Here is an 11270-nt window from a genome sequence, read left to right on the forward strand (position 1 = left end):
CTGAGCCCAGCACAAAGGTGACTTCTAGGCAGTGAATAAGTGGCAGCCCCCCCACCCCCAACCTCCAAGCCCGGCTTGGCAGCTCTTCCTAACAGGGCCCTTCCCTCAGGGCCTCGCTAACCTCCACTGTGAAATGGGGAGAAAATTCCTCTCAGAGGAGCTCAGTTCAGTTCAGTTCAGTCACTCAGTCGTGTCTGACTCTTTGCGACCCCATGAATTGCAGCACGTCAGGCCTCCCTGTCCATCACTAACTCCCGGAGTTCACCCAAACCCATGTCCATCGAGCTGGTGATCACATCCAGCCATCTCATCCTCTGTCGTCCCTTTCTCCTCCTGCCCCCATCCATCCCCTCCAGCATCAGAGTCTTTTCCAATGAGTCAACTCTGCATGAGGTGGCCAAAGTACTGGAGCTTCAGCTTTAGCATCAATCCTTCCAAAGAACACCCAGGACTGATCTCCTTCAGAATGGACTGGTTGGATCTCCTTGCAGTCCAAGGGACCCTCAAGAGTCTTCTCCAACACCACACTTCAAAAGCATCAATTCTTCGGCGCTCAGCCTTCTTCACAGTCCAACTCTCACATCCATACATGACTACTGGAAAAACCATAGCCTTGACTAGATGGACCTTTGTTGGCAAAGTAATATCTCTGCTTTTGAACATGCTATCTAGGTTGGTCATAACTTTCCTTCCAAAGAGTAAGCGTCTTTTAATTTCATGGCTGCAATCACCATCTGCAGTGATTTTGGAGCCCCCCAAAATAAAGTCTGACACTTTCCACTGTTTTCCTATTTATTTCCCATGAAGTGATGGGACCAGGTGCCATGATCTTAGTTTTCTGAATGTTGAGCTTTAAGCCAACTTTTTCACTCTCCTCTTTCACTTTCATCAAGAGGCTTTTTAGCTCCTCTTCACTTTCTGCCATAAGGCTGGTGTCATCTGCATATCTGAGGTTATTGATATTTCTCCTGGCAATCTTGATTCCAGCTTGTGCTTCTTCCAGCCCAGCGTTTCTCATGATGTACTTTGCATATAAGTTAAATAAGCAGGGTGACAATATACAGCCTTGATGTACTCCTTTTCCTATTTGGAACCAGTCTAGGTGAGGGAAAAAACATGACTGGGCATTTCCAATTCCAAGCAAAATGCTTGACACAAAACAGGTGCTCTTGGAACTCCGAACCTTCCCGTGGGCTCCCTAACCTCCCTGGTCCACCTGGCTCCCCGCCCAGCCCACGCTTCTGGTCCTACCTAAGTGCCAGCCTCACTCCAGACACCCCCCGCCCTCTGTGACCTCTGCTGCTAGTCAGTCTGAAATGCCCTTGATATCGTCCCTGACCTTGCCGCATGCCACCCTCCCACGCTCGGTTTCTCCATCTAAGGCCCATCTAAGGCTCCTTCCCAATCTCCTCCCCGCCCCACCACGGGAGCGCCCTGGGGGCTGCGCAGCCGGCTCCTGCCACGTCTCAGCCATGCACCCCTGTGCTGTTGGAGGAGGCTGTGCAGCTCCAAGGTGAGAATGCTGAGTCCCAGGCCTGGAAGTAGGGAGAGGCTTGGGGGCTGGTCCGGGCTCCCCAGGCTCCTGGATTCTGAGCCACTTCTGTGCACCCCCCAGCAGCAGCAGCAACGGTGGGGCATGAGCTGGCAGCAGCTATGGCCAGGAGCCCTCGCCCTCCTCACCAACGCCCATCGTCCTGTCCCTCAGCCACCCTGGGACAGCTGCCAGGCCTGGCTTCCAGGAAGTGCCTCAAAGGGACGAGGGTGCCCCTGCCCTGCCTGAAGGCACACAAGCCACGGCTGCTGCCTCTGCCCACTGGGCAGAAGGCACGCTGTGCGACTGGCTCCAGACGCCACGCCGCCACCCAGAACCCGGCCGGGACCACCAGGCCACGTGAAGGTGAGAGGGAACATGCCTCTTTCATGTAAGCCAGCACCGTTTCTGTGCAGGCCAACCTGATCCTGACATGGCCCCTACCTGCCTCCCTTCCCTGCACCGACACTGTCACTGAAGAGAGCAGGGGCAGGACAGGAAGCTGTGAGAGACGATTTAGAAAGGGCAGGGGTGCCCAGGAGAGAGGCAGCAGGGGTGGACCGGGCAAGGAGGGCAGAGCCTGGGGAGGGTTTGTCAGTGCAGCGGGACCCTGCTGAGCTCAGCTGAGGAAACACACAGGGCGACGCTGTGCACACTATGTGTACACGGGGCCGAGTGCTGAGGACGTCATTCGGAGAAGGCCTTGCACTGCAGCGCCCAGGGCACAGCCCCCCAGTAGGCTCAGCTGGCTTAGCAGGTAAGTATCTAACAACCGGTTCTCCAAGCTGTAGGGTCTGCAGATTTCCCTGGTCTAATCCCCCACCATGTCAATGCTAAACCTTGAATAAGTCCCTGAAAGCTGATTGGAGCGAGCCCCCTGATCCCCGTTGGCTCTCGGGGCGACTCCAGCGCACCCCTGCCAGGGTTTCCTGTCGCAGGTCCCCAGTCCAGCCACAGCCCTTGGCCCTGAGTGCACAGGTTGCTTGGCCTGGGTTTGGCCCCTGGGAAAGTAGAGACCGGGCCCCTGAGCCTTCCCACTGTACCTTAACCCTGGCAGGTCAGCCATGGCCGCTGTGTAGAGAGGAACTGTGGGACAGTCAGCGACAGAGCACCCCCTTGAGGTGCGCATTCCCCCGGCTTCTGCAACCACCACCCACCCCTGCCAATCTGCTTCCTGTTTGGCCACAGCTTCCCTCACCTCCTCACAGTCAGAAGGGACTCTTCACCAGCATATGGTGCACAGAGCTCACTCACCCTCCCAGGCTCCCTGGCCCGCCCCTGCACAGCGCTGGGCAGCTGTCTTCTTCCTGGCCTCCTTCGCCTCCCCTCACCCCTGCAGCCCTGCTGCCGACTCCCTGCCTGTCCCCAACGATGCTTTCACAGACACTTGCTGGAAGCTGCTCCAGGAGGACCGTGGTTCTGTCGGCTCTCTGGGGGCTGCCACAAACTGCTGTCTTCAAGAGAGGGAGGATCATCCCCTCCAGCCTCCCTGCCTGGCTCTGCCATCCCAGCCCCAAGCCATCCAGACATCAGCTACTCCACCTCCAGACAGCTCAGAGCCAGCCCCCATCTGCCAGCGACCTGGAGGCACCGAGGCTTCCCTGGGCCCTGGTGGGACACGGATCTAGGCCCCCAGGCCCCGGGCCCCAAGGCGCCAGCTCTGCAGGGGAGTCGCTTAATGACCTCGTGAGCAGTAATTACACCCCAGGGCCCACTCTTAATAACCACGTATTCTCCCTGTCAATGTGCCTTAATTGAAAATGAGTAGGCGATACGAGTTGCTGTGAAGTTGGCTGGCAAGCCCTTAACGTGATATTAATTGTAGTAATTAGTAGTCACTTTGTGTTGGAGTCATCTATAAATAGGGGGTCCATTAGTTTAGCAAAAGAGCACGATTTAAAATGCAAATAAAAGCCCAATTAGACAGATAAATCACTCGTCTTTCCCAGCAAATTATCATCTTGTGGGAAGGTGGGGACAGCAGTCACTCTGAGAATGCATTGGTCAGTTCAGGGATTCTGGAGTTTGATAGCACCCAAGCAACCCATCTGGGACACTGTCCCTTTAAGCAGGTTTGGTCAGGCTCCCTCAGGAGGCAGTCACTCTTGGGGCTTCCCCCAGGCTCTTAATTGCTGTGCCTGGCGGTGAGGCCCCCATGTAGCTCCTCCCCCACCTGCTAATTGGTTCCCTCTGGCAACGTGGGTGTACTTTTTAAAGGAACAGTGGCACAGTGCACATTTGGTGCTGGGAGAATGGACCTGGGGTAGGAGGAATCCCCTCGTTGGATGCAGTCCCTCACAGTCCAAAGTGAACCCATGGGTACCGTGTATTATCCTGTGACACAAGAGTTTAAAAAAAGTAGCACAACACTGTTCTGGGGGTGGATTGTTTACTCTCCACTTCCCACAGCCTTCCGCAAAAGCCACTTATGGCAATTGTTGAAATCTCTCTCTCTCTCTCTCTCTCTCTCTCTCACACACACACACACACACACACACACACACACACACACAGGCTTTGGGCAAACGCTGGAGGTGGAAATGACTGGAAGTAGTAGGTGGCAACTGAGGAGGCATAAAGAAGGCTCAGCTTCATGGCCAAGGAGACTGTCGGGTTCTGCTTTGACTTGATTAGCACTAGTTCCCAATCCCTTCTCCCAGCCTCACATTTACAGAGGCCTTTGAGATGTGCCCGGGAACATGGGTGCTGGTCCTTCCCTCTCAGGTCACTGGAGCTGCCAGAGACCTGGTGTTCAAAGCCCCATCTGAGTACTTCGCAGCCCCACTTTCACCTGCCAACCTCCCACCCCCATCCTAGAACCCATCACTGCTTTATGGACTATTGAGGCTGGCTCTCCCAGAGTATTTGTATTTTAATGAAAGCTAAAGCCGTTATAAGACAAAGCAGCCACTCCCAAACCCAGATGAGGATCAGAATTGTTCATTCCATCAGTTTTCTCTGTCATCCCAAGAATGAGGAGAACGTGAGCAATTTGAGAGTATTATCCTATATTTTAACTTATCTTTTATTATTCTTTCTTTTATGACACAGGGCTTGCAACAGGTGGTAGTACTTGTGATTTTTAACGTCCTATTTGACAGAATAAAATATTGGCAACCGTACGTGTATCCTCAAAATAGGTGTTTTTGGAAAATTTTGCCAGGGTATCAAATCTAAATGTCTGGGAGATGCTGAGCTAAAAGACTGGATTAGGGGCTTGGGGCCAGATGAGTCAGAGTGTGTGTGCGTGTGTGTGTGTGTGCGCGCGCGCGTGCGCGCGCTCATGTGGGGGCACTGGTGAAACAGGGAGGTTTATCAGCAGAGAATTCCCTCTCTCTGAAATAGCCCAGGACTACAACTAGACCTTGGATAAGAAACTAGGAGGTGTCCCAGGCACTGTCTCGTCCGATCTCCTTATATCACAGATGAGGAAACTGAGGCCCAAGGAGGCGGAATAACTGGCCAAGCACCATGGTGAGTCAGTGGCCCAGGCTCTGGCCATCATACGCTGAGGGTACCTCCTGCTGTCCCCACATGCACCGTATTCCTGGGTTGGCCCCTAAAGCAAACATCAGAGTGGGTGTCATAGGATAGGCAGGGTCGGTCTTGGCCTGCTATCTAGTTCTTCCTTAGCAGGGACCATTTGTTTACTTCCGGAAAGTCAAAAACAGCCCTGCTGACCATCAGACAAGAAGTTCCCAAAGGAACCAAGACCACGATCGGGGAGCACCCAGACAAGGCCATGGGGCCAGCCTCCTAGAGGGCCAGCTGGCTCCCTGTTTCAATTCTCCCACCTCCCAGGTAAAAGCTAAGCCCCCAGCCATGAATAGCCTCCCTTCTAGGCGGTGCCAGCCCCAGATTAGCCTCTGCTTCCCCAGTTTCTCCTCCAAATCACTCAGCACCAACCTCTAAGACACCAGGCTCAGAACTCTTCTTTCCAGACACTCTGGGGAATCTTTGGTAGGTATGTTCTCCTTTGCTGCAGCAAACTAAAGCCTAAATGTTTTATTACAGGCGAGTTCCTGGTGGCATTTGATTGCTGGGCTTTGAACATCCCACAGATATTTGACCCACCGTATTCCAGGCAATGTAGTGAAGAAAAGCAACAAACCCTGAAACAGTCTTAAGGATACACACGTGATCAATGGAAAAGAATTGAGAGTCCGGAAGTAAAATCATGCCCATGGTCAAGTGGTTTCAGCAAGGGTAAAAGGACCATTCAATGAGGGGAATGAATAGTATTTTCAGCAAACGATGATGGGACAACTGGAGAAGCCATATGCAGAAAACGAAGTTGGGCTCTTACCCAGCATCATTAAGTAACGTCAGTAACGTGAAATGGAACAAAGAACTAAACATAAAAGCTAAAACTATAAAACTCTCGGAAGGGAACCCGGGAATAGATCTTCATAATGTCAGATTTGACAATTTGATTCTTAGCTGCGACAGCAAAAGCTGAAGTAACAAAAGAAAAATTAAACCGGACTTCATGAGAAGGGTAAAACTTGTGTGCTTCAGAAGACACTGTCAAGGAGGTGAGAAGACAAGCGCTAGAACAGGGCGAAGTATTTGCAAATCAGATCTCCAGAGAGGGCTTGTATCTGAAAGAACTCTTACAGGATTTCCCTGGCGGGCCAGTGGTTAGGAGTCTGCCTGCCAATGAGGGGGATGTGGGTTCAATTGCTGGCCCGGGAGGACCCTAATGCCTTGGAACAACTGAGCCGGTGCTCCACAACAAGAGAAGCCACTGCAATGAGAAGCTCACACACGGCGACTAGAGGGTAACCCCTGCTCGCCAGAGTCAGACAGAACCCGTGCACAGCAAGAAGACTCGGCACAGCAACAATTGTTTAAAACCTCTTACAACACGTTAATTAAAAGAGACAAACCAATTTAAAAATGGATAAAAGATCTGAATAGAAATTTTTCCAAGGAAGATATGTAATAGCTGCTGCTGCTGCTGCTGCTAAGTCGCTTCAGTTGTGTCCGACTCTGTGCGACCCCATAGACGGCAGCCCACCAGGCTCCCCCGTCCCTGGGATTCTCCAGGCAAGAAGCTGGAGCGGGTTGCCATTGCCTTCTCCAATATAATAGCTAATAAACACATAAAAAGACACTTGACATCCTTAGTCATCAGGAAATGCAAATCAAAACTACAGTAAGATATTACGTCACACCCACTAAGAGAGTTATCATCTAAAAATCAGATAACAAGTGTTGGTGAGGATGTGGAGAGACTAAACGCTCAGACATTCGTTCTGGGAACGTAAAATGGTACAGCCACTTTGGAAAGCAGTCGAGCATAAAGAGCTAAACATAGTCACCATGTGACCCAGCACTTCCACTCCCAGGTGTATAAGAGAAATGAAAACATATGTCCGCATAAAAACTTGTATATGAATATTTATAGCAGCATTATTCACGCTAGCCAAAAGGTGGGGGAAAAATGTCTGATGAATGGATAAACAAAATGTAGCATCCATGCAGTGGAATCACATTCAGCCGTAAGGACTGAAGCACTGTTGCATGCTACAGCGTGGATGAAGCTTGAAAACACCATGTCCAGTGAGGGAAGCTGAGCACAAAATACTGCAGACTGTGAGTCATCTGTATGAAATGTCCAGAGTAGGGAAACCTATGAAGACAAAGATTAGTGACTTGGAGGGGAGGGGGCTGAGTAGAGGGTTAGGAGGTGGTTAACTGAAGGGTATGGGGCTTTGTGAGGTGTTATAAAATTGACCTGTTGTGGGGGACTTCGCTGGTGATCCAGCGGTTAAGACTGCACGGCCAATACAAGGGGTGTAGGTTCAGTTCCCGGTCAGGGAACTAAGACCCCACATGCCGCATGGCCAAATTTAAAAACTGGCGATGGTCGAACTTATCTGTGAATATACTAATTCAATAAACTCTGAGTAGGTTTATGGTGTATAAATTATATCTCAATTATTTTAGAACAAAATGGACTCAGCCCTTCCCTGTGCAGGCTCCACTCCAGAGAAGAAAGTCTGCAGAAAGCACAGTGCCCCACAGATGGAGAGCTCCCACGCGACACAGGCCCACGAGGGAGACACAGCCTGGGCCACGAGACACTGCAAAGACGGCTGGGGAACTGGTGTTAGCGAAGGCTGCTCTGGGGAAGTGACTTTTTAAAATATCTTATTTTACAGCTTTACTGATGTGAAGTTGTTCAGTCATGTCCAACTCTTTGTGACCCCATGGACTGTAGCCTACCAGACTCCTCTGTCCGTGGGATTTTCCAGGCAATAGTCCTGGAGTGGATTGCCATTTCCTTCTCCAGGGGATCTTCCCCACCCAGGGATCAAACCCAGGTCTACTGCATATAGACAGACGCTTTACCATCTGAGCCACCAGGGAAGTCCACTGCTTTACTGAGTTCTACATTAAATTCAAACGTGCAAGTCAATGAGATTTAGTAAATTTACAATGTCATGCAACCATCACTATAATCCAGCTACGAAACAGTTTCATCCACCTGCTAAGATTCTTTAATCCTATATACAGTTAGTCCTGTTGCACTAGCTGGACTAACCACTAATCAACTTTCTGTTCCTTTAGACTCGCCTTCTCTGGAAATTTTGCATAAGTGGAATCACGATATATGGTCTCACACGTCTGGCCTCTTTCGCTCTGCGTGTTTGGAAGGCCCACGTTGTAGCATGAGGCAGTAGTTTCATTAGGCATGGTACTCAACTGTATGGACAGGCCCTACAGTGTTCATTCATTCCACAGGTGATGGATACTTCGGTTGCTCCCAAATGGGGGCTATTATGAAGGGAGCAGCTATAAACACTTCACAGCTAGTCTTCATGTGGGCGTGTATTTCCGTTTCTTACAGCTTCCTAGGAGTGGAACTGCTGGACCACGTGGCACATGTAACCTTTTCAAAAACTGCCACACTGTTTTCCAAAATCTCACCATTTTACAGTCTGTAGGGAAGTGACATTGAAGCTGAGACCTCACAGGTGAGACGGAGCTGGCCTTGCAAGGAGGAGGGAGCATACAGCTGCAGTGCAGACAGGGCCCGGCAGCATATGTGAAGGCAGGGGAGGAAAAAACTTACCTGGGCAGAGCAGCCGGTTCCCTTAGGGAAGCGGGTAAGATTCTTTATGTTAAGCTACCTTTGAGAATATGAAAATGCTTGTCTTAGAACGAGGCCCGAAGGGTACGGTGGTGTGTATGCTGAGTGTGTGGTGAACACAAGAGAATAGGACTGTATGTGACATGCTGGAGGTCGGCCACTTAGGGCACAGCTGGAGGAGATGGCACCAACTTTGGAGCAAGGCCAACTTTGTTCAAATCCAGCTCAGCTTCTGGGATGTTGGGCATGGGTCCTAGCCTCCCCTGAGCCTCAGACTCCTCTGCTGAAGCTTCACCCTGTCACAGGAGGTTCTGAGCACTAGCAAAAACATGTGTCGAGAACCTGCTGGAAGGGGCCAGATGGGCAGCAGGTGTGTAGCGGGGGGGGGGGGGTAATCTTCCCAACAGTTCAGCGCAGCTGAAGTGATGAAGGTGGCTGCAACTCTTATCTACCTAGGAGGCAGTGAGAAACAGCTGGAGGACTCCAAAGCTGGCCAGGGTGGGAGGCTCTGGTGGCAATGCAGAGAAGGGGAAGGCAGGAGGGGACAAGTCATTCAAGGTGACTGCCAGAGAGACTACAAAAGGCTGATGGAGGCAGAGGTAGAGAATGCTAAGCGGGTGGAGGAATGCCTAGGTGACGGGATTAGAGTGGCTGGGGGTGAGACGGAGGAGTCCAGCATGTCTCCAGATGTCTAGTTAAGCTGAACACGTGGGAGAGGACTGGAAACTGGGGTGTGCATCAGGGTATGTACCCATCCACAATAATATTTCCCAACCTTACTTGCTGTTGGATGTATGCTTAGTCATATGACTAAGTCTTGCTAATGGGGATATAAGTGGGTAGTATCATTTCCAAGTGTCTATAGTGAAAAAGTGTGCCTGCCATCATTCTTCCTTCCCAACAGTTGGAATGCAGGTGCAATGTCTGGCACTCCAGCAGCAACTTTGGATCATGATATTGTAGAGAACCTGGGACTGGAGATCGCACACAGTTGACAACAAGAAAGAAGAAAGTTTGGGACTGTCGACATTGCCCAACTTCAAGGAGCGCCCTTTATGTTGTACACTATGGTAAACAGAATATCGAATACACAATACGATAAGAAAGATATCCCCCAAATTTGCAAAGCAACACCCCGGAGCCTGGGCCACTGATTCTAGAGTGCCGAATCAGCCTCAACCGTCTACCTCTGATCTTCATGAAAATAAGAGAGAAACAAACTACTCTGTGAGCAACTGCTATGTGAGGATTTTCTGTTACCTGCAGCTGAATCTACCCGTAAGATCCCAGGTCTAAAACTTAGCCCATGTCCTCCTTTCCTCTGCCCAAATGCATTTGTGCCCAGGATAAGCTGTTATTGATTCCTTCCAGGAGAAGCCCCACTTTACCCTTGACGGTGACCCCACAAGACAACCCACAGAAGTGGCACAGCCAGGATTCCCCCAAAGTCCACCAAAGTCTGACTTAAGTCTCTCTTGGGCTTATCCTGTGTTTGATGACCCATGGCTAACCATCCAAGACTTAGTAGCTGCAAACTTCAATTGACCTCCCACAGTTTTTCTGGGCTCACCAGGCATTGCTAACCCCCAGGGGGCTGCAGTCAGATGGTGGCTGGGGCAAGGAGTCATCTGAAATTGCGACAGGGCTGGGCATCCAAAGTGCCTCCCTCATACAGCGGGCAGGCAGTGAAGTCTGGGAGCTGAATCGAGGCTGCCGCCGGGGCCTCTCCCAGCATGGAGGCGGGATTCCAAGGAGTGTCCCAGGAGTGAGCACCCCAGGATACTAGGCAGGAGACATGAGTCTTCTCACGCTCCAGCTTTGAAAGCCATATGGCATCACTTCTGCCATGTGGCTGGGGCCAGACCAAGTTCAAGGGCAAGGGACTACCCAGGGTGCAAATACCGGGAGATGCGGTGCCACAGAGGTGGGAGTCTGGAGCTTGGAGGGAGGCTGGGCCAGAGACACGGCTTGGACACCAGCTGCAGCATGTGTGTGCTGACCAACAGCCAGGGAATGTGTGCTCCGGAGCGTGCACGTGGTGTGTGCGTATGTGGGTGTATGTGGTGTGTGCTGTGTGGTAGGCGCAGTGTGTGAAGTGGGTCTGTGTGCCTGTACATGGGTGGGAGCTGGAGGCTAGCAGAGAATAACTGGGATTTGAAGGAAGCGTGTGTTTTTACATTAGCTTTGGGGGATTGGGTTCCCTTTTCTGCTGCCTCCCACTCTCTCCCTGGAGCGCCTCCGCCACCTTCAGAGTCACCGGGCCGCTGTCAGGGAGCCCACGTGCCCCCTCACCCCTCAGCTGGCCCAGGCAGAGGCCGCCCAGTGAGGCAGGCAAGGCTCGTGAGGCCCTGCCCTGCCAGCAGCCCCCAGAGGACACCATTCTTGTCACCAAAGGCCTCTGAGGACGGTGAAGGGGTGCTGTCCACCCACCCAGGCCCGTGGTCTGATATATGCAAAGGTCACTCAGCCAAAAGTCAGGAGTTCTGGGTTCTGCTCCTGCCATGGAGCTGTGGGCACATCATGTGCATACTCTGAGCCAAATAAAACGACTGAACGAGAGCCCTAAGTTTCCATCCGGAGCCCCGGAACTGCAGGCAGCTCCACACAGCCTCTCCCATACCCTCTCTCCCCCAAGTCTCA

General features: G+C 51.7%; 1 long non-coding RNA gene across 2 annotated transcripts; it reads left to right on the forward strand.

The window, feature by feature from the left end:
• Positions 1–1749: 1749 nt before the first annotated feature.
• LOC121817366 (uncharacterized) lies at positions 1750–7463 on the forward strand. 2 transcript variants are annotated; one of them, XR_006057222.2, is made up of 3 exons: positions 1750–1897; positions 4877–5005; positions 5546–7463. It is a non-coding gene; the product is annotated as an uncharacterized LOC121817366 (long non-coding RNA). The 2 variants fall into 2 exon arrangements; XR_009597703.1 differs by lacking the exon at positions 4877–5005.
• Positions 7464–11270: the final 3807 nt, after the last annotated feature.

Source organism: Ovis aries, chromosome 20 (genome assembly GCF_016772045.2).
Source record: "Ovis aries strain OAR_USU_Benz2616 breed Rambouillet chromosome 20, ARS-UI_Ramb_v3.0, whole genome shotgun sequence".
NCBI lineage: Eukaryota > Metazoa > Chordata > Mammalia > Artiodactyla > Bovidae > Ovis > Ovis aries.